This window comes from Oenanthe melanoleuca, chromosome 1, assembly GCF_029582105.1.
Source record: "Oenanthe melanoleuca isolate GR-GAL-2019-014 chromosome 1, OMel1.0, whole genome shotgun sequence".
NCBI lineage: Eukaryota > Metazoa > Chordata > Aves > Passeriformes > Muscicapidae > Oenanthe > Oenanthe melanoleuca.
Genome location: NC_079333.1, coordinates 1,272,613 through 1,299,307, shown reverse-complemented (window position 1 = coordinate 1,299,307; position 26,695 = coordinate 1,272,613). Strand labels below are relative to the sequence as shown.

Here is a 26,695-nt window from a genome sequence, read left to right as displayed (position 1 = left end):
CAGAATCCTAAGTAAGTTTATTGTATGAGTCTCTTCACTGTTTGTGGAAAAAAGGGAACAGAGTTTATACCCCCCAACTTTGTCTTCTCTTAACCACCTTTGCCCTGTTAACTTTCTAAAGATGTTTTTTGAGCTGAAAGCTCAAAATAAGAGAGAGAAATGGATAGAAAACTGTCATAGTCTTTTGTGAAGTGTGTAAGAACATCCAGATGTGTGAGAGGCTGGTGTAAAGCAGGGCTCCAGTAGTTTTGAAAATGAGAAGCTGTCCATGCATACAGCTTGTAGAAACCTGATCCATCAGTTATTTGTGGGGTTTTGAGCATCTGGAGCAATTTCCTAATTTTGCAGGAGACATGGTGTGCAACTGAGGGCTAAGTGTTTCCTTTCTGTCTGCCTTGCTGCCTCCCTGGTGTAAAGCAGCAGAGCTGTGAGCACAGCCTGGCTCAGAGCTGGTGTTTGGAGGGAGTTGGTCCTGCCTGGGGGCAGCAGGAGGCCTTGTGCAGCCTTTGGAAATGTCTTTCAAGCTGACCTGAGCCCTGTTGGTCCCTCCAGCCAGGCTTGTTTCAGGTGGGAGTTCAGCTGAGTGCTGGTGGAAGCCATGACCATGTTTTTCTCCCCAGGCTGGCATTTTGTTTGGTTTCCCTGCTTAGTCATCCCTCCTCTCAGCTCCTTCCCCCTCTCCTGACTGGCACACCAGACCCTGCTGGAGGATGCTGCTCATCACTGGGAGTTTGCCCTAGCAACCAGAGAGATCTCCAGAAATAGCTCCTCACAGCTTCAGAGGCCCTGGGGTCTGCAGAGGCCACGGGTCTGTCTCTGGTGCTGGGGTGGGAAGAAGGAGCCAGGGGGGCTGCAGCTGGTGCAGGAGTGCTGCTGTTTGGGGCAGGAGAGGAATGCCCTTGGTGGTTCCTGGAGGGAAATGCCTTTGCAGCCCAGGTGCTCCTCCCGTGCATCCACGTGTGTGTTTGTGCTGGTACCTGAGCAGTCACCTGCCTGGGCACACCTGGCTGTGCCAGGCTGGAATTTCTGCTGGAGAGGCTCTCCTCTCAGGGGACGTGGGGCACAGCCACCTGCTGCTGTTTGTTTTTGTGAAAGGCACACAGGAAATACTTGAAGATTCTTTTGGAGTGAGGCTGGTCTCTTTTCCCTGGCTCTCCAGTCCAGGAAAATTCCTGTGTTTGGGATATCACTGCATTTCCATGGCACTGAGGGATTTATAGAGAATTGTTCAGTGGTCACCTTCTGCCATGGCAAAGCTTTTTTTGCAAAGATTAGCTTTCTATTGCTTTTGGAGGGTGCTCTGCAGCCTGGTGTCTTGCTACATCCACCATTCCTAACTATCAGCTTCATTTTCTTCCAGATCCTTTCCTTCAGCCATTGCCATTCCTTTTGCAATATTTAAAACTAACCTGGGTAGCTCATATATTTTTAAAAAAACCTTTCCCTAAGTGTTTTTTGCAAACTCACAGTGAGGAGTTTTAGACAACTTGACTTCACCCCTACATTTTGTGCATAACTTCTGTCATTTGCAGTTGCATTGAAAGTGTAAATACTCTCTTATAAAATATGAAACAATCCCAAATGTTGTCAGTGTGCTTGGGTTTCAAATAGCTTTTAGTTGATAGGAGGAAGGATGAGTTTGTGCTTGGTTTTGCCTTTGGTGGGGTAGGGTGGGTCAGAAGAGCATCTGCAGGAGAGGAGACATTTCTGTGGTACCAAGGGCTTTGCTGGTTTGGTCAGGCTGCACCATGGGAGATTCCTGCCCTCCTTGCAGCACTAAGATGTGCCTCTAACACCATCTGCTTGTTTATCCATCTCTGCTCCTCTGTAATACAGCTGTGACCTGTTTGGAAGAGAAATCCAGCCCAAAGCCCAGAAGGGAATGAGAACAGTGGCAGGTAATTGAGTTTTAATGTGTGATGACGTGCAAGATGAAGGTTCTCAGGGGCCAGAAGTTATGTAGATTGTTGGTATAAGGAGGCAGAGGACAGCCCAGATTGAGGGGGGGGCACAGATATTTATTTGTATGTGGGAGAGAGGAGCCCATCAGCTGTAATATTTACATACAATTACCCAGGGAGGGCTTGTAATTACTTGTGTTCTCTGGAGCATTCTGTATTCTCCAGCATATTCCTGCCATATGTGTTTGGCTGCCAGAAGTTTATATACATTTTCTGCCTTTCCTTCCAAACAATGTAATGTTTATTACGAGTTGTTGTTTCAAGGAGGGTGAAGAAAACCTGCACAAAGCTGTGCTCTGGCACTGTACCACGGCTGTGTGTGCACACAGGAGGGTTAAAAGGGCTGGATTTACAGCCCTAGGAGTGATGGGCAGGAAAACTCTGCTGGACACAGGGATGGACCCATGGAGGAGCCACTGCAGTGCTCTGGCATTTGCCATGCTCACCTCTTTTTTTTCCCTTTCCCTGGAACTACTTATGCTTGATTGTTGCAATTGATTGCAATTGTGAGAGCTAATTTTAGTGCATAAATTTTTCCTCTGGAAGCTTGCCAAGTGTTTGTGTGGTGGAGGAGAACGACTGCACAGGATTTGGTGTGGGGTGTGCTTGTCTTCCTTTCTCCACCCAAGTATCAGCAGCCAATCCATGGGCTGATTTAGATTTATATGTAGGGAATACTTGTACATAGCCAGCTTTCTCCAAGAAGAAAACAGAAGAGCAATTTACAGAGCTGTGATGAGTTCTGAGGACGAGCTGATTTTATTGCCAGTGATGAAGTGACCATCGCCTTAGTTTTAAGACAAATAACCAATTTCACTTTTGAACTTTGTGTGATGGAACAGAGAGCAAATAGTGTTGTTCCAACCCCAGGAGACAAATCTGGTGTGTTTAGCTGATGAAGTTGAAGAGCAGCACATGGGTATATAGATCTGGGCCCTTGGGGAGTGTCACAGTCCAGTCCAATTCCCACAAAGTTCCAAGTCAGGACTGGCAAGGAGGGGAAGGTTGAGTTGCCCCAGGATAAAAATGGAAGTTTTATTTCTGAGTGAAATAGTAACTCAGGGCTAAATTTTGCTTTCTACATCCACATTTTCCTATATCCAGGATTCAGGATACAGTGGAGTTGGGCTGCTTTGTAGGGCTTTCCTCCTTTTCCACCTGTATTTGGCCAGGGAGGAGCAAGGAATGTGAAGGGATAGAGAGGATGTGAAGATTGCAGTGGCGGTGCTTAAGGCTTTTTGGGACATTTTTTGTATGGATTGAGGATTGATGCTTAAAAGGAAAACTCATCTGATAGATTATTTTTGGTACTGAAGTGATGGGCTCACTTGTAAGATTAGATACCAGAACTCCATGGAACTTGTGTTATCTTTCTCCCACGGGTTTTTGGTGTCTCCTCTCACTTGGTTTTCTTCCTGTCATTCCAGTTGTGATTTATCTTACATGCTTGTTTCAAAACAAGCTACACTGTCAAGCTGCCATTGTACAAACATTTGTCCTGGTTATCCTTCCAGAGTTATTCACAGATATAAGTTCTGGCAAAGTCAGGGACAAGAATGATGATAGGTGGAAGAGCCAGCTTCTTGAAATATCAGCTCATTTTTTTGTGTTGTTTTGGGGCTTTTTTAGTTCAGCTTGGTGTCATATGAGCTTTAGGGACATGGTTTGTCCCTGGAAAAGTGTCTTTAAAAAGGATGGAACAGTTTAAATATGTTCAAGAGAATTAATTGAAATGCCTTTCAATGGAAAGGGAAGGAGAGCTGTTTTTTTTTCCAAATTAAGCTGCAGCCTGGTGAAACATTCTGTATCAGTTACAAAAGGAGCTCCAGTACATTCCTCTGAAACAAGGGAAGAGCCAACTGCATCTGTGAGGTGTGGGAGTGACATTTCAGAGCCCACTGACAGCCTCATTGTCAAACTGAGCATCATCTCTCTCTTGCTGGTGCTAGCTGAGAGCTCCTCACTTTCCAGGGGCAGAATTGCTCCTTTGGAAAATGGACACCTTTGGGCTGGGAACAGGCTGCCAAACAAAATTAAAGATTAAATTGAAATAGCCTGTCTCCAGAAATCAGCCCTCCCTTCCCTGTCAGAAAGCACTGGGGAAAGGGAAAAGCATGAAATATTTTCTGAGCAGTGGGGACTTTCACTGGTGGTTTCTCTATCCAATTCTTCCAGGTGCTACAATAATTGCATGTTACACTGGTGATGCTCCTGAGCCTTAAGCAGGTGCAATTATCTCCTTCCTTACGGGAGGATTTCCAGAGATGGTGCACTAGAAAGAGACCTTTGATGTCCTGTCTGGGTTGTGATGGGTTTGAGAGGTGAAATGCCACAGCAGAGGGACAGGGAGCTGCAAGACCTCTGTGCTGTGCTGCCAAGTGAGCAGCCAGCTCCAGCTTCCAGCCTGGATTATTTTGTTTACAAGGAGCTGACAGAATGGTAGGATTGTGTAGGTTAGAGGAGCTCTCTGGTCCCACCTCCCTCTCAAAAAGCACTTAGCAGCGTTTTTGTGTGTGTGTGTGTGTATAAACAGAGATCTGGTACAGATTGCCACCTTCCTGCGTGCGGCTGTGCTGTTCCCCCAGCAGGGCTTTGCCACAGGGGAGGTGCTCAGCCCCAGAACAGCTCAGATTTGCAGGCCTGCCATCACCTGGACTGCAGAGAGGTGGCTTGGGAGAGCAAAGAGTGAGTGTGAGGGAAGAGCAGAGCTGGGCACTGACAGAATATTCCTGGTGATGGAGCTGACGGCGTCATCGAGGGCCAGAGCCGTGGACAGGACCAGGAGGCAAAAGGAGCAGTAATGAAAGAGAAGCAGCACATCAGAGGGGCTGATTTGAAGGCAAAGCTGAGGTGACAGCAGGGGAGGTTTCCCTCTTTGATCTGTTTGATCTGCACCTGCGGCGCTGTCCTGGACAGAGGGGCTCTGCAGAGGTACCTGTGGGAGCAAATCCTGAGCCTGCTGGGCCAGCAGACATTGCTGCCAGCCTCTGGGGCTCTCTGGGGTCCCTGCAGAACAGGAACCAAGGGCAAAGACCCCAGTCCAGCTCCTCCATGAGGAGAGGTGGGGTGTGGGGCGAGCTGGGTGGCAGGTGAGGTGGGGAGTGTGCCCACAGTCAGTGGTGTCTGCAGTCAGGGGTGAGCTCTGTTTGAAATAAAAACACTCAGCACACACTCAAGGGCTGTTTTTAAATTTTTTCCCTCCAGAAACTCTCACCCATTCCTAAAGTTTGCAGTGTTTAGATGCCACAATGGAGTGGGGAGCAGGGTGGGGAGAGGGCACAGGGATCAGAGGCAAGGACAAAGGCTGGGCTTGTTGGCTGGTGGGAAAGGGCCAGATGGAAGAGGGAGAGAGCGAGGGAGGAGGAGGAGGAACGGATGCTGGAAGTGCTGGGTCAGGGGTGGGGGGCTGCAGCAGCCACACCTCGGGCTCTGACCATGGGGGCAGAGCCAAACAGCACAGCCTGAGAGTTCAGGGTGCTGCAAGGGTGGGGAGAAGATGCTTTCCAGAGGAAACAGCTGGGATCATTCCCAGGCATCTTGTAGGGTTTTATTTCCCTGTAGGGCGATGTCGTGAGAGAAACTCTGGCTTTTTTTCTGGGAATGGCTCCTTGTGGGGTTGGATGCTGTGCTCCCAAGGTGAGGTGGGCTGCTCCTCTTGGAAGCCAAAGCAGCAGTTGTTCTTAGAGGGGGAAAGAGGAGAAACTCTTGTGAGCAGCTTTAGTGGTGCTGGGGCTGCCTGTGACCTGCTCTCTGTTTCCCTTGGCATGTTTTCTAGGAAAGGAAAGAAAATTGCATCCTCGAGTATCAGGGTGATTTTTTTTTTTTTAAATGACTTTTTAATGCTCCAGAACCGAGTTGCTGTGGGTTTGGGCAGTTTGATTTTACTGGCATGTCTGCACAGCCATTTGCCTTAATCCTTCCTTTCTTCTCCACGTCCATCCCAGCTGGTGCTCCTGGAGTGGGGCTGCTGCAGGATGAGCCCAGAGCCTCTGGGAGTGCCCCTGCTGCCCTGGCAGTGTTTCTGGAGAGCACTGCCTGCTCCAGGGCTGTCCCTGTGGGAACAGGGATCCAGGGAGCTGGGCTGATGTTCTCACAGAGATAGGAGTCTTGCTGGCCAAGGCAGCTGGGGTTTGGACTTGCTAGCACTGACTAAAGCATGAGTTGACAAGAGTCAGAGGTGTGATGTGAGGAGAAGTGGGGTGAGGTAACAGACAGGTGTTGGGCAAGAGCACAGGGGAGGCACCACAGGGAAGAGGTACCTGGCAGGTGGATGGGAAAACAGCCTTAGAACTGGGTGTCAGTGTTAGATGGAGGAGATGGTGATTCAGGAGCTGCACACGTGTCTCATGGGTAGAGACCTGTGGGAACAGTGCTCCTGGAATAGATGAGAAGTGGTGCAGCTCTAATTTGTTGTGTGTTTTTATGTAAGAGGTGGGTGTGTTGCTGAGACACGGGGACGGCTCGGTGGTGGCTCAGTTTGCTGACAGGAGCAGGGAGATAGAGCAGGGCACAGGAAGGGCCAGGGACACCTGGCCTGTGGGGTTTGGGGGGGCAGAGCAGAGCAGAGCAGGATAGGAGGAGTCCCTCTGCCAGCAGTGAGGTGGGTCTACCCTCCTACCCCAGCCACAGGCTTTAGGGCAAGCTGCTGAGATAGAGGGCAGGGTTTTCCATCCATGGCCATGCTTCTTGTTTTCTGATTTGTGTTTTGCCATCTCTGCTCTGGGTGGGCTCCTTGCCCTTTGGCTGGCCAGAGCTGTCACCTCTGAAGCCACAGCCATCCTTGGGTCCCCACCCTACAGGGCTGTGTTTTTGGCAATGCCAAAATGTGGCATGCTGGGGAGAATGTCCCATATCTGGGGAGATATGGGAGTGCCAGCTCTTCCCGTGATACTGCAGAGGGGCCTGGTGAGCACAGGGGGAGCTGGGCAGTGCACAGCAGCCACGTGAGCTTTCCTGCCAGATTTGCAGCAAAGATGGGAGCAGCATTTGGATATGACCTGTTTATAGCCCGAGATAATTTCTGCCCTGGCAAACCCAGAAAGAGATAAAGCAATGGAGAGCTAAGAGCTAAATCTCTCCTGTAGGAACGCTGGGAACATATGTAATAGGATTGTTGAATTGGAGTTACATGTTTTCCAGGATAAGTACTGGCTGATGATACTGGGCTGTTGTAGCTTAAATCAGGGAAAGAACTGGGACTGGGGATTTACAGCAGTTGTTGGAGATGCTGGGGTTTCCCTGTGAGCTTCTCGAACAGCAGAAGGGAAGAAAAGGCTTTTGTAGATAAGACAAAACAGATCCCCGAGAAGGTTGGAGCTCCTGGAGGGGGGAACATCAGTGCTCTGACCTGAGGCTAGTCAGGTATCACAGGTTTTTCTTACACTAAATAAAAACGCTTTGCAGATCTAGCTGAACTTCTGTTAGTTTACAGGGGGAAATGGAGGTTTTTAGCAACACTTCCATTTGTTTTTCTGCTCACCTTTCAAGAGGTTCACATCCCGAGTGCTGTGTTAGACATATTATTGAAGTACAGCTTTAAGCTAAGCTTAGGAGCTGTCAGAGCTGAGCTTGTCTGCCTAATCTGGACTTGGTCTCTTTCCCTGTGAGGCTCTGGTGCAGTGTTAATGACAGGACAGCTCCTGCCTGACCTGCAGCAGGGCTGGCTCCTGGCAGTGCTGCTGGCAGTGGGCTGCCCTCCCCCTGGGCTTGTCCCGGGAGGGACTCGAGGCTGGGGAAGGATGTCTGGGGAGCCTGGGATGTGCCTCTCCTGGGGCCTTGCTATGGGCTGTGTCCATCACTTGTGCTCTTCAGCCCCAGCCAGGCAGGGGAGGGAAGTGCCTGGTGTCTGAGGGAGCTGCCTGGGGGCACGTGGGAAATGGGAAAGGTAGAAAATCTCAGAAAGCTGTGTGAAAGCAAATCTCAGAGTGGAGAAGTGCAAGAATGCTGAAGATGCAAGGACAAGAAACAATGAGGCTGTTAGCTGTGTGGAGATAGGCCTCAGGAAAATGTTAAGCAAGATAGTAGAAATATGTAAGCTTAAAAATGATCCTTTATCCATTGTTTTATCTGTTACAAGCATTGTTCAAAGCAAGATGTAAGTGTAGCTTTATTAATTGGCCTGAGCAAACACTTGTCAGCTTTTAACATTATGCTATTGGCTAGAAAGTTGCTAAAAGACTGTAACAAAGAGAATTTTGGGTGTTGTCACTGTGAGAGCTTTCACCATCTCCTGTGTCTCACTCTGTAAAATGAAGTGATGACACTGACGAAATAAAAGCTCTAAGACTGCTCTACCAACAGCCCTGTCCCGTTGCTGCTGTATATATAAAATGTATGTAATATAAAAACAACAACAAAATCCAGCAGGGGCAGACATTTGTGATGGGGCAGGGGCTGGGAGAAGAGTTTTTTGGGTTGGGAGAAGAACTTGGGTACCAGTGGCAGCCACTGGCGCTGGGTGTGCCCGTCCTGGCAGAGCCCACCTGTGAGCAGGAGGTGCTGGAGGCTCTGGGGAGCTCACATCCCGAGGCTCTGGGCCAGCACAGCCTCTCCATGGGGCTCCTCACAGCCCTCTGGGGGTGGTGGGATGGGGAGAGCCCGGCCTGGCCCCTTTGCCAGCGCAGATGTAACCTCAGCTCACACTTCCAGGCTGGGCTCCGTGCCCTTTGCAGGATAAAGGTTCCCAGAGGTGTTGCTGATGTGCTGCTGCCTGTCCTGAGCTCCTACAGACACCATCCCTCTTGTGCCAAGCCCTCCTGGCTGCACAAGGTGTGTGGGACACGCTGTGTTCAGCTGAGCTGCTGTCTTTGTCCTTTCCTGGAAGCCCAGCAGAGCAGCACGAGAGGCAGAATGGGTTGGGCTGGAAGGGACCTTGAATCCCATCTCATCCCAGCCCCCTGCCCCAGCAGGGACACCTGCCATGCACCAGCACCAAGCCTCTCCAGCCTGGCTGCTGGGACCATCTCCTTCCCAGCCTACCTGTCTCTGCTTCCATCCTCTCTAAGCCTCCTTTTTGTGTTTGAGTTTTTCCAGGAGCTCCTTCTTCATCCACACAGGTCTCCTGGAGTTCTTACCTGGCTTCCTGCTTGGAGGAGGTGATCCTTGAGTATTAACCAGGTTTCATGGGCCCTTCTTCCATCCAGGGCTTTATCCTGAGGGGCTCCACCAAGCAGATCTCTGAGATAATGGCTACATCCAATTGTTGCTGACTTTTTGATGAAAATCCCTTCTTTTTCTGGCTGTGTCTCTTTTTCCCTGGGAGATGCCAGAGCTGTGCTTAACCTGCTGTGAAGACCTGGGCAGTGCTGCTGTTTCTGGGAAGAGGGGAGGTGTAGCTGTGCATCTGTGACCCCACATCCCTGCTGGGGTGTCCCTCCAGGGGGGTGGGTGGAGGAGCTCGTGTTGGGTTTGGTGGATCCTTGTGAGGCAGCACCAGCTTGGAGCTTTTTATCCAACAGCTGTGGGGTTGGGGCTGCTGGCTCCTGGCAGCCCCCTCCTCTCTTTCCCAGCTCTCTGGCAGTGGTGCTGGATTGCCAAGGAGCAAAAGACCATTCCCTTGGAGTTATGGATGGATAAAACAGCGGCGGGCGTTCAGCTGGGCGGCTGTTCAGAGAGCAAGTGTTTCCTCCTGGGGTTTAAGTCACCAAATTCATCAGGACATTCCAACTTCTTGCATTTTAAGTTCCCTGATCCCCAAGAACAAAGTCATTTTCCCAGCTTTGGAGGCTGACATCTGCTTACAAGGATTACGTGTGTTCCTGGAGCAGTAGGCACAGATTTTCTTTGTGGGAAGGGATGTATTGGAGAGAGTATTAAACCCCAGTACAAGTTCCTGCTCTGGAATGGAAATTGCTGTGCAGGTTTGGAGTGAGGCATATTGGAGCTTGCTTATTTATTTGGCAGATGTCTGATGGTGTTACATCATCCCCAGCCCTTGGAGCTGCGAGGGCCGTGGAGGGCTCAGTGTCTTGTGGTGGCTTGGCCATGGATGCTCTCCTTTCCCCACTTTCCTGGTGTGGGAGAACTGCCATTTTCCATGAGGAGCCATCAGCAGTCTCTGCCCCCCACAAACCCGTGTCCTGAGGCAGTGGGAAGCACTGGTCAGGGAGAAGAGCCATGGGAAGTCTCTGCTGGATGATGCTCAGGAGCTGTCAGTCCACTCGTTTCCAATCTCTGAGCAGCGTGTGGGGATGATATTTGCTGGGGATAAGTGACCTTTTACTGCTTTTGTTGTGCAGGCATTCTAGAGATTTATTTTCTAAATACATTCTGTTTTGCTACCTGAAACCTCAGCCAGTGCTTCCAGGTTATTGTTCTGTGAGATCCACACTAATCCTGAACATAATTTTGCTGAGAGCATTCAGCTGGGAGCTGAGGTTTCTGTAAAACTCCAGATCAATAGCAGTGGTACAATGAGCTGACCCCAAGGCCTGTGCAAAGAGCTGCTTTGGGCAAGTAAGTGATGCCTGCTGCCCTCAGTGTCTGGAGCTGACCAAAGGGAAACCACTTCAATTGGCTTTTTTGGCTTTTGTGGCTCTGGCAAGATACAAACAGCAACCAACAGTGAGAAGCAATTTGGATTTGAATTGTTTCCCCCCCTGCACTCACAGGTTCAGGTGGTGTTAGTGATAAAAGTCTGGCTGCTGGAGTTTGGGGTCAGGCAGCTGAACAGCAGCTCCCTGCACCTGGATGCTTCAAGCTGACCTTTTAATCTCCTTTTTCATTCCAGGAGCTACGTGGGACAACCAATGTTTCCCTTGGGTCTTGCCTGCTGCTGGGGCACCCTCATGTGAGTAAGGATGGGTGGATTTGGTGAAGGTGTGTGTGTGCAGCTCCTGCCCACCCTGCTGCTGCTCTGCTCACCTGTCCTTCCCCTCTCTGTCCTGGGGCAGAGCCCCCAGCCTGCAGAGCAGAACAAGTGGTCTCGTGGCACTAAAAACACTCAGGCTTCTTGGAGATGCAGAGTGAGGTGTTTATGTGAGAGACCCTGTCAGCAGCTGCATGTTTTATCCAAGCAACATGTCCAGGAATGTTTATAGAAACATGGCAGTGCTAAATCAGGACAGTTGGTCACTAATCTGTGCAGAGATACAAACTGATTAAATAAAAAGATTCCCTGAGGCAGCCTCTAAGTTGCAACATAAGGGTGACCCAGGCTTTTAAAGGCTCCTCTCTGGCCCCTGTTCTCCCCACACTTCCTCTGTGTGGTCACTCCAAATTGCTGCCAGCTGGCCCGTTCGTCCTCTGTGGGGTTGAGCTGCTCCTTGCTCTTGACCTTTCAGAGAGACAGACAAAATCTGTGGCTTATGCAAATCTTTGAATTTGCAGCCAGCCTAGCAGTGAGAGGGAGGAATACAGGGAGTTTAAACTGCAGAGGGAAGAGACTGTTCTTCAGTGCCTCACTGTTGACCACAGACCCCACTGTGCCCATAAATGAGTCTGAGACTTCTTGCCTGTTGTGTTTGAGGTTTGCCTGCCCCTGTGTTGCCTTCTACCCTTGTTTCAGACATCAGGTTATGGTATGTTTCCAGCTAGACAAATATGAGCTGTTCTTTGTTCCAGGGTAAGGTTTTTTTTCCAGCCGAGTGGTTTTGCAGTGTGGTGCCTTCACAGAGACAAAAACAGAACAGAAAAACACGATTTAAGAAAATGTCAGCATCATAAAGAAAGAGGAATGAAAGCAGAGGACTGCTACATCATCCAAGTGAGCGTGCCAGTGTGTGAACATGTGGCAGGGCAGTTAACAGAAAATGATAGTGAAATTGGGTGATATTTCCAGTCTCCCCAGAGGAAAGCACATGTGCTTTACAATGGATAATGAAATGTTATGGTTTTTATGTCTAATACGTTAATTCTGCCAGGGCTCTAATCCCGAGGTTCCAATCCACATTTAAGTTGGAAAGATATGCACAGGCTTTTATTGAGGACATAAACTACAGTGCATTTAAGGCAAAATAACAGGAAGATGGGAGAGGCTTCCACTTCTATTCCCTTCTCTCCCACTCTATCCTGTCAAATACTGACTTGTGCCAGAGGGGCTGCTGCCCTGAAGCCTGGTGCTTCTTCCTTGGCAAACATAGAAGTTAATGCCTTTTATTCTTTCTTTTTTTTTTTTTTTTTCAATTTTGGAAGGGAGATACCATTTGAGATGTTTTTTGTGCTTGTGGGGATTTGTAGGAGCAAGTCTTGAGCACTTCTGTCTTGAAACACCTGAGGGGCCAGTGGTTGTGGATCAGCCCAAGGTTCTGATCCAGAGTGTTACCTCTGTGTTGTGCACCTGCTTCACCCTAATCCAGCCCCAATTCCCTCAGCAGGAGATGGACACCCTTGGTTTAACCTTTCCTTGCCACTGTGGGGTTGTGCTGCTTTGCTTTTAGAGCTCCTCCACTTGGCTGATGTCCCAGGGGACACCTGCTGTAGGGACCAGGGTGGAGAGGGAGGAGGAGGAGGCTCCTGCCTGGAGAGGCTCTGGATCACCTGTGCTGTGGGACCCCCTGGGCAGCGTGCAGGGGACCTGAGGTTTTCATTCTGCTTTCTCAGGGGTCTCTCCAGGACTGATCTGTGGCTGGTGTAGGAAGCTCTGAGTTTGTTACTGAAATGGGAGAGGAATGGATGCTCAGCTCACACCCTCTGTGTGGCCTGGCGGTTCTGCAGAACCCGAAATGCAGAACATGGTTGTGTTTGAGGAGTTCCCTTATCTGCCCCGAGTGTGGCTGCAGTGGGGGAAGCGGGCCATGGGATAAAAGTCATTTCTGCAAGTGACCAAGCCCAGCATTCCTGCCATGCTTCAGCACACAATCCCCCACTTCTGCTTTTGGCAATCAGTGCAGCCCATGGAACTGAGCTGTTCTGTTACTCTGCAGTGTGTTTTTGTTCCTGCCTATTTATTGCAACTGTAATACCTGTCCAGCACTATCCATCCCATGCCCTGTGCATTAATCGTGTCTGTGTGTGTGTTATGGGGAATAGAATAAAGGGAAAATAGCTTTGGTCACACAGACTTAGCAGAGCAGGATCTGCCCTGATATCGCTCCGAGCTTCTTAGAGCTGGAACAGTGACAGCAGGCAGCACTGGAGTCCACCTCCCAAATGTTGTGTTTAATCCTAAATCAGGCTTTAGCATTCAAGTAACAGACAAATACTGAAAAGCCTCATAAGAAGTAGGAGGAACAGGCAGGACTTTTTTTTTAAAGTCCAAATGAGGAAAAGTAATCAGCAGTTCTGGAACTATTATGATTTTCAGAACATGAGGCTTTTGCCAGTAAAAGAGACCAGGTCTCTGCCCTTGAGTTTGCTTAAGAAGTTAATCTGTGTATGAACTCTCAGTCTTAGGGCTCACTCAGAGAAATGATGGCTCTCTGAGCCTTCAGTCTCATATTTGTGCAAGTAAGAAGGCAAGGTCACGTAGCAGTGGCATTAGAAGTGGGAGGTCAGGTGAGACCCTAGTGCTGCCTTCCAGCAGGCTGTAGCTGCTGTGTCAGGGCTGCTGCTGCTGTGCAGACATTCAGGAATGGGCTCACAGGGGCAGGGATGGGGCTGGAGTACCACAAACCTGGGACTCCCTGCCTGCTGTGTCCATAATGAGCTGTGACCATTGTGGGATACAAACTGTGCTTTGAAAGGAAAGGTTTGTTCCCCCTGAGCAGCTCAGCACTGGCAAACAGATATATGGAAATAGAGTTACATGGGATGCTGTGGCATGGCTTTGAGGAGGGGAGGATAAATAGGGAAAGTTGAAAATCAGCATTTACTTTCATATGAAGTTGTGTTGCTCTGTCAATTAAATAACTTGATGTGAGTTGTAAAAGGGAAAAAGACCCCTGGAGGCAGCTTAGAACAAGTTTATAGGGCAGGAGAAGCAGGGAAGGCACTGAGACAGAGCAGAGACATGTGGTCAGTCCAGTTGTGCCAGCTGTAATGTTTATAACCCTGAGTCACCCTGTGGCAGTCAGTGCTGGTGTCCCTCTGGGCAGGACCTGAGGTCCAGAGCTCTGCTCACCCTGGAGGGCTTTGGGTCAGGCTGTGAGTGGGGTCAGGGCCCCCTGAGAGAGGTGTTAGCAGTGTGGTTCCTGTGCCATGCTCTGGTCCAGGGAGGTTAAATCCAGGTCAGGGCTTCTTTTCATTGAGATGACTTTGAGGGGAGATTTGTTTTTTTTTGGTTTTTTGGGTTTTTTTAACCATCTGGCTGTAATAGAAGAAATAAATTGGAGCTTGTTTTCTAAAAATGAGAACATGTGCAGTAAACCAGCATCTTTTATTTTTATGCAGCACATCTAAAATAGATGTGAGTCTGCCTCTTTGGGAGCGTGCATCCGGCACCAAGTCACTGCAGGCTGCTGCTCCTGCCTCCTCCTTTGGGCTCCCTCCCCTCTCTTCCCTACCCCACCACCTGGCAGTGAGCTGCTGAGGGAGAGCCTTGGGCTGGGATGTGCCAGGCAGCCCCACAGGGCAGGGCAAGGTGGCAGTGGCACGAGGAGGGGAGGGCAGGTGGTTCTGGTCCCTTCTCCCTTAGGAAGCTCTGTGTGGGAGAGGGAGGGACGAGGACACGTGTGGCAGCCCTCCTGCTGGGGTGGAAGGTAGAGCAGGATGGACAGGGAAGGTCTGTCAGGACAGGAGCTCCTGGCAGGGAATGTTTCTGCCATGCCCCTGGAGCTGGCAGGCGCTGGTGTGCTCAGTTTGCTCAGCCTGCAGAGGAGCAGCTGTGTGTCAGAGTTGTGTTTCCTTTGGGTGTGCTGTGAGTGGGGAGCATTCCCCTCTCAGTTCCTGCCTCCAGCACGTGGAATCATGGAATCATGGAATCACAGAATCATTTAGGTTGGAAAATACCTCTGAGACTATGGAGTCCCAGCTGTGCCCAGTGCCCACCTTGTCCCCAGCCCAGGGCACTCAGTGCTACATCCAGGAATTCCTTGGACACCTCCAAGGATGGGGACCCCAAACCTCCCTGGGCAGCCCCTGCCAATGTTTAAAACCCTTTTCCATCAGGAAATTCCTCTTGATGTCCAACCTGGCACAACTTGAGGCTGTTCCCTCTGCTCCTGTCCGTGTTCCTGGAGCAGACCCCAACCCCTCTGGCTGTCCCCTCCTGTCAGGGAGTTGTGTAGAGCCACAAGGTCCCTCTGAGCCTCCAGTTCCCCCTTCCTCTTTGATGTCCCTTCCCTGTGTTTGGGCAGCTCTGCAGTTGTCCAGGGCAGGGGAACAATCTGCCCAAACTCTTTTTTTTTTTCCATCAGGGCCATGCAGGAGATGGGGATAATACTTGCCTTGGAGGGGCATTGTGAAAGTTAATTTGCTAATTATTTACTAAGCACATCAGAGTGCTGCTTCAGTTATATACAGGGTTATGATAACATCTAATTAGTGATTCCCTATGACGCTTCGTTTTGTTTCTGCCATAAATATTGGCCTAATGTAGGGACAGCCTTGCCTGTGCTTGTCATCCCAGTGCCTCAGAGGGAATAAAAAAAGCTGGATTTGGTTTGTAAATTTATCCCCCTCCTCCTATTCCACCTGACCCACAAGACCCCTGACCCCCTTGGTGAGCTGCTGCCTGTGTCCATCCATGGGTCACTGCTTGGGGAGCACTCACTCCTCCCATGGAAATCTCATCCCTCTGGCAAACCCCCTTGCTTTTTCCTGCTTTCCCATCCTTCCAGCCTCACAGCTCTGTGCTCTTCCTTGCTGGGCAGGGGCCGTGAGGGATGACAGGCAGGAAGGAAGGAGCTGCCAGGGGAAGATCTCTGCCCTCCCCTTCCGTGGGACTGGACCAAGAGCTGGGATAACAGGGTACAGGGTTTTCTCTCTAAGCCTTTCCTTTTCTTTCTCCCTGTCTTTGCCTGGGTTTGCATCCTTTCGTGGTGTGTGTGCAGCATCTTGTCTTTTCTTTGGCCAGCCTGGATATGAGATTTCATCCTGTAGGGTGTTGTTTTTCTCTTCTCCAAATAAGTAAACTCAGAGACCTTTGCTGTCCATCACACATTGCTGGTTTCACTCAGCTGTGAGTGGCTTTGGGCCCTTCTGAGGGTGTCAATATCCTGTGTGTTGAATGCTTCAGTGCAGTGAGTCCACAAGCTTGTGATACCTATTTTTAGCATTGAAAAGTTTTGACAGCTGAAGTAAACCTACATTATCCATCACTTGACAGCATCATCACCAGCGTGCAGCTTGTCACTCTCGCTCAGAGCTGATTTTTCCAATGAAATTAAAACTATTGGCAGGGATGTGGTGGAAGTGTGTCAGAACGCAGCGTGAAAATGACAGCAGCTACTGCCTAGTTAAAAAAAAAAAAAGAGAGGAGATGTTTGCATTAGAGGTCTTGAATAAAATGTTCCTCCTTGAGCCTTCCCCTGGCAAAAGGAAGAAAAAGGAAGCAGTCCCTGTTTTGTTAAGCTCTGGCTGAGCCCTTGCCCGTGAGGTGACGAGACAGCCCCGAGGCTGCCAGAGCTCCAGGAGCCTTTGGATAACGCTCCCAGGGATGCCAGGGTGGGATTGTTGGGGGTCTGGGCAGGGCTGGGTGGCCCTTGTGAGTTGCTTCCAGCTCTGGAGGCTCCTTGGGTGTGTGTGAGCAGAGTGCCCACATTGGTGTGAGAGTGCCCTGAAATGCAAACCTTAAATTTGAACTTGTGCTCGGGCCAGAGGTGGTTCCTGCCTCTTGTCACTTGTCTGGGTTCCACAGGCAAGGTGCTGGCTCGCTGCCAGCATCCACTCCCTGGAGATCATTAGGAGCCTTTTCCAGCTCCCCTGTAGCCAAACAGCAGGGATCAGCTTTCCCAGGAGCTGATATATCTGCTGACCTCTCCAAAGGGAAAAAAAACTCCTGTAATTCATTACCTGACTTCTGTAGAGGCTGAAAGGGAACTATTTGTGACTGAACAATACTTGCCTTTCACAACTCCCTTCCTAATCCCAAATAGAAACATGAGGCTGAGAAAATCTTTCTGATAGCAGGGAGTGTGGATACATTGAGCCCAGTATAATTTTTCATGGCATTAATGTTCTGTAATTGCCAGGGGTTGGCTTGCAGGTTTTTGTTGGGCAGAGTGAAGGCAGGCAGTGTTAGATGTCAATTTGAGGGAGTAGAAGCAATTCTGATGGTGGTGTGATGGCTTTCCATCCGTGCTGCAACACAGATATCCAGTTTGAAAGCTGAGGTTTAAAAAAAAAAATAATGCAAGCTAAGCCAGCTTTCTTCTTCAGTTTATGATTGAATACAAGGTGTCTTGAGTCAGTGTGCCCTGCTACCCAGAGACCGCCCTGTGCTCCTGCCAGGTGCATGAGGCCACACAGGCATGAGGGGTGGGATTTGGGGTGAAAGCCAGTGCAGGGCTTGGCCACCTCATCCACAGAGAGCCTTGAAGGCCAGCTTACATGTGTGGGGCTGCAGGTTTTCCAGGATTCCGTGGAAAAGGGCACTAATGTCCCGGTGAGGCGTGCCCAATTCCTGCGAGCACCGTCTGTGCTTGTGGGATGCTTGGAGAAGCACCGAAGCTGGCCCTGGATATCAGCTCCTTGGAGTTCCCCTGGGGATGTCCCTGACAGGTGATTAGGGGCTGGTGGGCTCCAGGTCATGTCCTGGATGTGCTGATCAGAGTGGGTGATAATCACCCCAGGAACTCCACCATGACTGGCAGAAGGACCCGAGTGGCTCCAGGTGTCTGGGTGGTGGAGACAGAACGCTCCTCCACGGCCACCTGCGTGTGCAGGTGAAAAATAAGACAGATACAATCATGAATTTTTGAAGCACCTTGGCTTTGTAAAGTAAGCCTTAGTTAAGGAGATACGGTCTGCAGAGCCCTGTGTGAGCCAGGCAGATGCTGCTCGTATCTCACCTTCCTGCTGTGCTCAGGGTGAGTCACTGTGCTGAAGTGACTCCCTTCTTTCTGCCCCAAGTGCTAATCCATTGTTAAAATGATATTAACTCATGTGTGCTAATTAGCAGGTGTGCCAGGGTGTGAGAGGCCCAGGATGTTAATTAGGGTTGATAAACACTCCTTTCTGCAGGATATAGACCTGGATTGTGTCTCCCTTCCTTTCACCTCAGAGAAGTGCTGTCTTGTGGGACCTCTCTCTGGGCTCTCTGGTGGGGTCTCCATGTCTCAGCTCGATGTTTGGGAGAGCCTGTGGGCTCCCTGGTAGGTTCATAGAATCACAGGATGTCTTGAGTTGGAAGGGCCCCACAAGAACCATCCAATCCAGCCTGTCCCTGCACAGACACTCCAACAGTCCCACCCTGGGCAGCCCTGGCAGCTCTGTCCAAACGCTCCTGGAGCTCTGGCAGCCGTGGGGCAGTGCCCATTCCCTGGGGAGCCTGGGCAGCGGAAGAACCTGATCCTGATATCCAGCCTAACTCCCCTGACACAGCTCCAGCCTTTCCCCAGGTCCTGTCCCTGTCACAGGGAGTGGAGATCAAAGCTGCCCCTCAGGAAGAGCTGCATCCCCCATTGAGGTGTGACCTCAGTCTTCTCCAGACTGGTGGGATCCATCCTGCCAGAAGGATGGAAGGAAAAGAGGTTTTCCCAGTGGTATTGTTACTGGGCTGAGGAGGGAAGGGCCATGTTGTGCCCAGCTGCAGGGCTGAGCTCATGGCCACTTCTTGAAGCTGCTGGGTGGCTGCTGGAGCTGGCCTGGCTGTCTCTGTGCTGTTTCGGGCAGGATGTGCCAGGCTGTCTCCAAACAGGTTCTGGTAGTTCCTCGCTGGCACAGGAGAGCACAGCTGTTTACACAAGCTGGCTCGTGCCCTGGGAGCAAGCCCACATCAAAAGGGTGTGTGCCAGTGTAACAGCGGGGCCAGGGCTGGCAGTGCTGCTCTCAGTGCTCTGGGGCAAGGTGGGCACTGGGCACAGCTGGGACTCGATGGCCTCACAGGTCTTTTCCAATGAAATAATTCTGTGATTTAAAACCTGCCAGTGGTTACTCCAATGCCTGAAGCTTTCTGCCAGCTGCTCATGCTTTCCTGGGAGTTGTGGCCATGCCAGGGGTTTGCTCTGGGTAGCAGGTTAGCAGGAAGAGATGCCCCACACTGCTGTGGCAGGGTGCAGGTGGCCCTGGCACTGGTGGCAGAAGGTGGTGCTGCCTGTTGCCCTCTGAATCTGAAAATTGCTCCAGACCGTCTGAAAATCCATCACTGCCAGTCTGTCACAGTAAGCACCTGTTCCTCCTTTGGAGTGTGGCAACGTGGTTGCTGTGTCTGTGGGAGCTGACAGCTCCTGTATACAGGTATGTGCTGTGTCCGCCCCACGAGGCTGCACCACTGGAGCGGTCCCATCCCAATGGGAATGATCCCACTCTGATGGGAAGGATCCTGTCCCGGTGGGAATGATCCCATCCCCATGGCAGTGATCCCACTCCAGTGGGAGCGATCCCATCCCCATGGCAGTGATCCTGCTCCGATGGGAACAGTCCCATCCCAAAGGCAGTGATCCCACTCTGATGGGAGCGATCCCGTCTCCATGGCAGTGATCCTGCTCCGATGGGAACAATCCCATCCCCATGGCAATGATCCTGCTCCGATGGGAACAATCCCATCCCCATGGCAATGATCCTGCTCCGATGGGAAGGATCCCGTCCCGATGGCAATGATCCTGCTCCAATGGGAACGATCCTGTCCCAATGGCAGTGATCCTGCTCCAATGGGAGCGATGGGAATGATCCCATCCCCATGGCAGTGATCCCACTCCAATGGGAGCGATCCCATCCTGATGGCAATGATCCTGCTCCGATGGGAGCGATACCTTCCCGGTGGGAGTGATCCTGCTCCAATGGGAACGATCCTGTCCCAATGGAAGTGATCCTGCTCCGATGGGAGCGATCCCTTCCCGGTGGGAGTGATCCTGCTCCAATGGGAAGGATCCCATCCCCATGGCAGTGATCCTGCTCCGATGGGAAGGATCCCATCCCCATGGCAATGATCCTGCTCCGATGGGAAGGATCCCATCCCCATGGCAATGATCCTGCTCCGATGGGAACGATCCCATCCCCATGGCAGTGATCCTGCTCCGATGGGAAGGATCCTGTCCCGATGGCAGTGATCCTGCTCCAATGGTTACAATCCCATCCTGATGGCAGCGATCCTGCTCCAATGGTTACAATCCCATCCCCATGGCAGTGATCCTGCTCCAATGGTTACAATCCCATCCCCATGGCAATGTCCCCACTGGGCAGTGTGGGAGCTCTGGCCTGTCCCAGCGGGCCGGAGGTGGCGGTGCCCGAGCGGACCCAGGGCAGCAGCAGCAGCAGCAGCAGCAGCAGCCCTCATCACCCTGTGAGTCACTCGTGGCTCGCCAAACCTGCTCGTCCGCTCGGGGTTTGCGAGTTCCCAGCGCTGAGAGCTGCTCCCCCATTTGTTTGTCCTGGAGACGGGAGCTGTTGGTTGGCTCACTCAGGGTTTAAATTCACCATAATGTTGAGGATTGTTTGGTGCTCCCCAGTGCAAACAGTGTCTGATCCCATCCCTCCTTCAGCCCTTTCTGCTGCCAGGGTGGGGCACTCTGGTGTTTCTGGGGTGTGCCTGCGGTCACGGGGGGACCTCGTGCTGAGCGTGGGTGGATCTGTCGGAAACATCTGAGACTGCGAGCGCTGAGATGAGAAGTTAAACCCAAGGTGCTGTTTGAAGTGGGCTCAAACTCACTGCTCACTCCTGTTCCTGGTCACGGGGGCTGTAAGGATGGCTGTGCCATGTCAAATTGCTTCTCTGATACCTTGTCCCAAAATAGAATCATCTCCTCCCTTGCTCTGCACCCGCAGCACGTGGGCATGTGGAACCCCACAGCCCCACTCCAGCTGTTGAATCCTTTCAGTCCCACAGCAGCGTGTCCAGCCCTGACTCAGAACTGGGCTCCTGCACATACTATCTGCTGTTTTATTTTATTCTTTTCCTCACGGTTCTGTCCTTTTCCCAACTTGTGGTCACTGCTGGGTTGCAGAGGGCGGGACTGTAAGGGTACAGTTATTGCTCAATACTCGGGATTTGTGAAGTATCACACAGAGTTGTAAATGTTCATTTGTTGATTAATTTGATTTCTGCTTGTAAAGAGTATTTACTGTGTTGTCTGCTTCCTTTTCAGAGCAGTTTCATACCTGTTTTTCATGTCCCATATGTGTGGCGCAGAGGCAAGATGGGAGAAGTTGGGGGATAAACACAGATGGATTGGGTTTTGCGATGGTATTTCTTATTTATAGCAACCATTAGCCAGCCCTGGTCTGGAGGGTGCTGCTGCTCGAGTCTTAATCCAGAGACAGTTAAGTGGAAGTAGGGAATTAAGTAAAACCAGATCTATGCGTAATTCCTAATTCCCTGGAGTTCCCGATCCTGGAAACCCTCCCGCACCTGTGGGTGTGTTTTTAATGGTCCTCCCCAGAAGCACCACCCAGAGAGGTACCCAGGGGAACCCTCGGGGTCGTGGGGCAGAGGCAAGAGGCACAGAGCAGGTCAGAATGTTCTGTTTTGTGTCTGGTGCCTGCAAACACGGCAGAATGCCGAGGAGCCGGTGCGCTCGCAGTGCCGGAGCGTTCCCTCCGTGGCTGGCTCGGGATCCGGTTCTTGGCTCCTCTGCAGCGCTGCTGAGTTAAAGCCACCCCGGAGGGATGTCCTTAGGAATTCAGATTTCAGGAGCCGGCGGGGTTGAGTGGCAGCTCGTCTGAAGCCTGTGACGGGAGGAATTAATCAGGAGAGGGAGGGAGGAAGAGACGGAGGGAGGGAGGAAGGGAGGGATGGCAAAACCCCAAACCTTCAAACACACCCAATTGACCCATCTCATCTCAGCGTGAAACTTGGCGAGTTACACCCACTCCGGAGCAGAAGGGGAATGAAATGCTGGCGCTTCCTCCTTTCTGTTAGCGGCAGCGGGGGCTCGGGAAGCACGGGAGGCAGAGATGTTTGTGCTGCTGATGATGAGCGGTAAGGGCTGTGCGGGAGCTCTGCGCGCCGGGCAGGGGGAGCCGCGCAGCCGGGGCAGCAATCAACCTGAGAAACGTGTTTGGGGCTGGCATCAGCCTGGGGAGCGTGTCCGGGACTGGGATCAACCTGGGAAATGTGTCCGGGGCTGGCATCAACCTGAGAAACGTGTTTGGGGCTGGCATCAGCCTGGGGAGCGTGTCCGGGGCTGGCATCAGTGTGGGAAACATGTCTGGTGCTGGCATCAGCCTGGGGAACACATCTGGGGCTGGCATCAACCTGGGAAATGTGTCCGGGGCTGGCATCAGCCTGGGAAATACGTATGGGACTGGCATCAACCTGGGAAACGTGTCCAGGGCTGGGATCAGCCTGGGGAACGCGTTCGGGGCTCTAGCACTGTCGGGCTGCCTGATGCTGTGTGTCCAGGAAGGCTTTCCTCTCCCAGTTCCTGTCTTTCCCCGCTGTGGATAGAGGTGTTGCTTTCTCTGAGTTGTGTTTAGTTAGATTGTCAAGTGCTGTTTGATTTTTTTCACTGCTTGCCCAGGCACTGAGGGCTCGAAGTGATTGAATGGGAGCTGGGATTCATAGCTGAATTCCCTAAGAGAGAAAATGTAGTATCATGTTACTGACTAAAGATGTTCCCTTCTCCAGCTGTCTGGCTTTATTTTCCATAATTACAGGTTGCCACGCTCTTTAATTGTTGAAAATGAGCCCCGTGAAAGGTTTCAACTTGACTGCAGCTCTGCTGGGTGTCTCTGCGAGGTGGGGAGAGCTGGCAGGCAGTGAGGGGCAGTGCTGCCCTGCTGGGGGGGCTCACACTTCCCAAAGATCTGGGAGCACTGTGGAGCTGGGACTGGGGGAACTTCATCCATAGGGAGCCGCTCATTTTCCTCCTGGTTTCTTCAGCGATGGCTTATCAAGTTATTTAATATCCCGGCTGCTATCTCTGAATCTAAATTGCCTAATTCTTGGGTTGGTGACAGGAAATGTGAGCACAGAGCCCTGGCCCTGCAATTACTGTGACTAAGCATCAGGGCTGAGCACGGAGTGGCCTCTCTGTCTGCTGGCCCTGTGCTCTGGGGGATGTCCCTGTCCTGTCCTGCTGTCCCCAGGGCTGCTGTGGCCATGCTGGGGATGGCTCCTGCTCCCGAGGGACACGGGCTCACCGTCCCAGGGCAGGGTTCAGCCCTGACTCAGAGCTGTGCAGCCCATCAGCCATGAGTAACCCTCCGGGGCAGAGCAAGGGATAGTGCATACCTTTTTCTGGGAATTAAGTCACTCTGGAGCTGTTGGAAATGTGCTCTCATGGTTTTGTTTCCTATACCAGAGCCCCATTGCTGAGCTGGCTGTTGGCTCCTTGGATGGTGTTTTAATATTGCAGGAGGGATTTACATTTCCACACGTGATCGGTGCTGTGGAACGAAGCGAGCAGGTTTGGTGGGTGTCACTGGCTCGCCTGTTTTTCCCCATCCTTTCAGAGTTAAAAGTGATCTGTGCATTATGGAAAAGGTGTGGAAAATTGCTGTGCTAAGCACGGCACGCGGGGCTGAGGGATCGGTGCCCAAATGTGGCAGGCCTGGTTTTGCTTCCTGGGGAACTTGCTCTTTAAAGGGTGCCTGTCTGGTTTCTAACTTGTTTTGAGGTAGAAACACTTGATTTTTCCAAAATGCCTGACAGAAAAACATCTGCCAAACCACAAATTTGCATCATTGAAGTGTTTGCTTGAGCTTTATGCTTTTGCTCTGGGAAGTCAGTGGTAGGACTCCTGCTGGAATTGGTGCTGACAAGGAGCACTGATTTTGCAGTGTTTGGAGCAGATTTGTTTGTCTCTAATGAAGTTACACACTGTGGCTTGAGTTGTAGGTAATGGTTGTTTGGAAACAAACCCCCAGGAAAACACAGCTAATTCCCTGCAGGATCAGTGACCTGGACTGGTCCAGGGAATGCCTGGGAATCCTCCTGCCAGAAGCTGGGGCAGGAGATCCCTGCTCGGGACAACAGGCTGGCTTGGGTCTAAACTGTGATCTCACTGTGTGTGTCAAGCAGCGAGACCTCATTGCTTCCCTTTGGCTCTGGTGAGGTCCCCAGCACTGGTCTTCTCTCAGCTGTGAGGGTTATTAGCTCAAAAAAATTAAAGGGTCTTTGATGAGGGTAAAAAAAGGGCACTAGAATAAAATGCCAGCTTCTAAATAATGAATTGTAAAGAAAAATCCAGTGCAAAAGTAACAGCGGCATCGAATCTTTGCAGGAATTCATCAAGGAGGATGAGTCTCTACTGATGTGTTTTCCTGGGTGTTATTTCGTTAAACTGGAGACTGTGCAGAGCGTTCCAGGGAGTTTTATGGCCCAGTAATCCATTGCTGGATGAGGGGAATACATTATTTATAGATTGGAGTGTTTTAACATCCTCAGATGGGGTTGTTTAAGGAGGTCAGAATGCAGAGCAGTGGGAATGGGATTAGCCCAGCTGTGCCACAAGCAGTGCAGAAGCAGGGGGTGACAGGGGCAGTTATCACATAGATGTTTGTTTTTATTGTGCCTCACAAGGCATAGGGCACAGGAGTTAGGGGTTTCTAGAACCAGAATGGGGTTTCTATTGGTGGTGACATCTCAAATTGTAAGTGGGCTGGAAGCAGACATGACATCCTTTCCCTGGGGCAGCAGCCTCGCTGTGTTGGTGTTCCCGGTGGGATGGGGCAGAGGATGTGGGGAAGGGGCAGTGCTGGTGAGACCTGCCTGCCCCTGCTGCCTTGCAGGGGAAGCTGCTGTGCTGTTCCACGTGCAAAGCCTTCCTGTGTGCCCGTGTCCCAGAGGCACAGCCCCGTGAGCCGGCGCTGGGGCTGCCAGACAGGTACTTGATTCACTGCAGAGTGCTTTTAGTGTAATTGCTTTTTGAGGCTTCCAATTAGGCTTTCCATGGGAGCTGGGATGTGGTGTTCTCAGGCAGCTTGAAAAGCCCTCGTAAAGCCAAGCAAAGGAATGATCTGGGCAGGAGAAGGGGGTGCCCATCAGGCAGGACCTGCAGGCTGAGCCCAGGAGAGCTCTGCTCCTGGGAAGGGGCTCAGACTCCCACAGCAGTTCCCACTCTGCTTTCTGCCTTTGGTCTTCCCAGCAACAAGCTCTGGGCTGGCAGGCTGGAGACTGGGACACCAGCAGTGGTTCAACTCTGGCACTTTGTAGTGGTGTCTAGAGCAGATGTCCCATGGTGGGACTCGACGGTCTTAGAGGCCTTTTCCAGCTGTAACAACTGCATGATTCCATGGGGTGATTAGGAGCTCAGGCTCCTAGTGCTGTTAACAGAGTTTAACAGGTGGCTGCTGGGCTGCAGGACTGTGTGCCTGCTGCCAGGAGGAGCATGGAAAATGTGCCATGGTGCCACTGCAGCAAGACTGGTACAGGATAAATTGCATCACCAGAGGTGCCCCTGAGTTACAGGGAGTGAGGTGAGCAGCACCTCTGGAAGCTGATTTGGGGCTGACCACAAATCACCCTGCACACGTACATCCTGCTGGGAGGACATGAGTGCTTGCAGGCAGGGACATTGCCCAAAAATGAGCCATGTGGACACAGGAATGTGGAAATCACAATGAGTGTGCTCTTCTGCAGGTGTTGGGGTGCCAGTGGGTTTGGGAGCAGTTGTGTTTGTTTCTGAAGAGGCAGAAACAGTTATTTTCTTCTGAAAGCTGCTCTGCATTTCCATTTCTATTTTCCCTTCAAAACAATTTGGAAGCGATGGGCTGAGTGTCTCCTATGAGGTGCAGAAGAATGAGTCACTTGTTGAGGGGATGTGATACTGGATAACAAGTGCAGAGCCAGCTCTGGAATAGCAGTGTCTTTATGAAAGGTGTTTTTCCTGTTGGTGGAGGGAAATGTCCCTTTCAGCCAGTGCTGGAGCTGTTGGGCACTGAGGGTGACCCCTCCGAAGCTGAGGCTCCCTGAATTTGGGCAGTGTAGGGCACCAGCAAGGCAGAGCTGCAGGAGCTGGGGAAGTTGCCAGATCTTTCCTGTAGCATCTTGTCCAAAGCCAGAAAGTGGTTTTGGGGTCTCTGAAATAGCAGAAGTTGTGCAGAAGAAGGGAAGTGTGTAGATTTTGTGTGAATACCTTCTTCCCGTGTTTCTGGGAGATGTCAGGATCTCCCTGCTCACCTTACACTGCCCAGAGGCAGTGCTGAAATACCCTCCCAGCAGCTTGGCTTCCCATATTACAGACTGCTGTAACACTCAGAAACCCTGGTGTCCTGCTTTCCTGGGTGAGCAGACATCCCCCTGTGCTCCCAGCCCTGTCCCTCTGACAGGGAGAGCAAAGAGCCTCTGCTGTCTGCTTCCCAGCTGGGACTGCTCTGCTGCTCCTTTGCACTACCCTGGGTGGGGAAGGTGCATTCAGAGTGTGCCCCGGGCCCTCTGACACCCAAAGGGAGACAAAGACTCCCCATTGTGCAAGGCCACCCCTGGGAAGGGAGCAGGGAGGTGAGTTGGGAGCAGGGAGGGGAGTTGGGTGCAGCCACCTCCCAGAAGCGCAGAATCTTTTAGTCTGGAAAAGATCTTTGGGGCCAGCAAGTCCAAGCTGTGCCCGATGCCCACGTTGGCACCAGCCCAGAGCACTGAGTGCCATGGCCAGTGTTCCCTTGGACACCTCCAGGGATGGGCACCTGGAAGACCCAAGCCAGAGGTTGTGGCTGGCCCTGCCAGCTTTCCCCAGGGCTCCTCAGCTGTTCACAGGCTCCTTCCCCTTGCCTTGGTTTCCCTCCTCTCCTGTTGGGATCCCAGGAGAGAGGCCCTGGGCAGGAGCTGGAGCCTGGAATGCTCCAGGTTTCCAGGGGTGTGTGTGATGGACCAGTGATGG

At 51.5% G+C, this 26,695-nt stretch overlaps 1 protein-coding gene across 5 annotated transcripts in view; it reads left to right on the top strand.

Moving 5' to 3' along the window:
• Positions 1–26,695, top strand: part of TIAM1 (TIAM Rac1 associated GEF 1) — a 147,001-nt gene that overhangs the window by 30,543 nt on the left and 89,763 nt on the right. For 4 of the 5 annotated variants that reach the window (XM_056497159.1, XM_056497143.1, XM_056497176.1 and 1 more), the window contains one exon: positions 10,690–10,749. The gene's annotated coding sequence lies outside the window, so the exon portion shown is untranslated. Of the gene's footprint in view, positions 1–10,689; positions 10,750–21,731; positions 21,856–26,695 lie in introns of those variants that run through there. The other variant, XM_056497152.1, reaches the window with a different exon arrangement.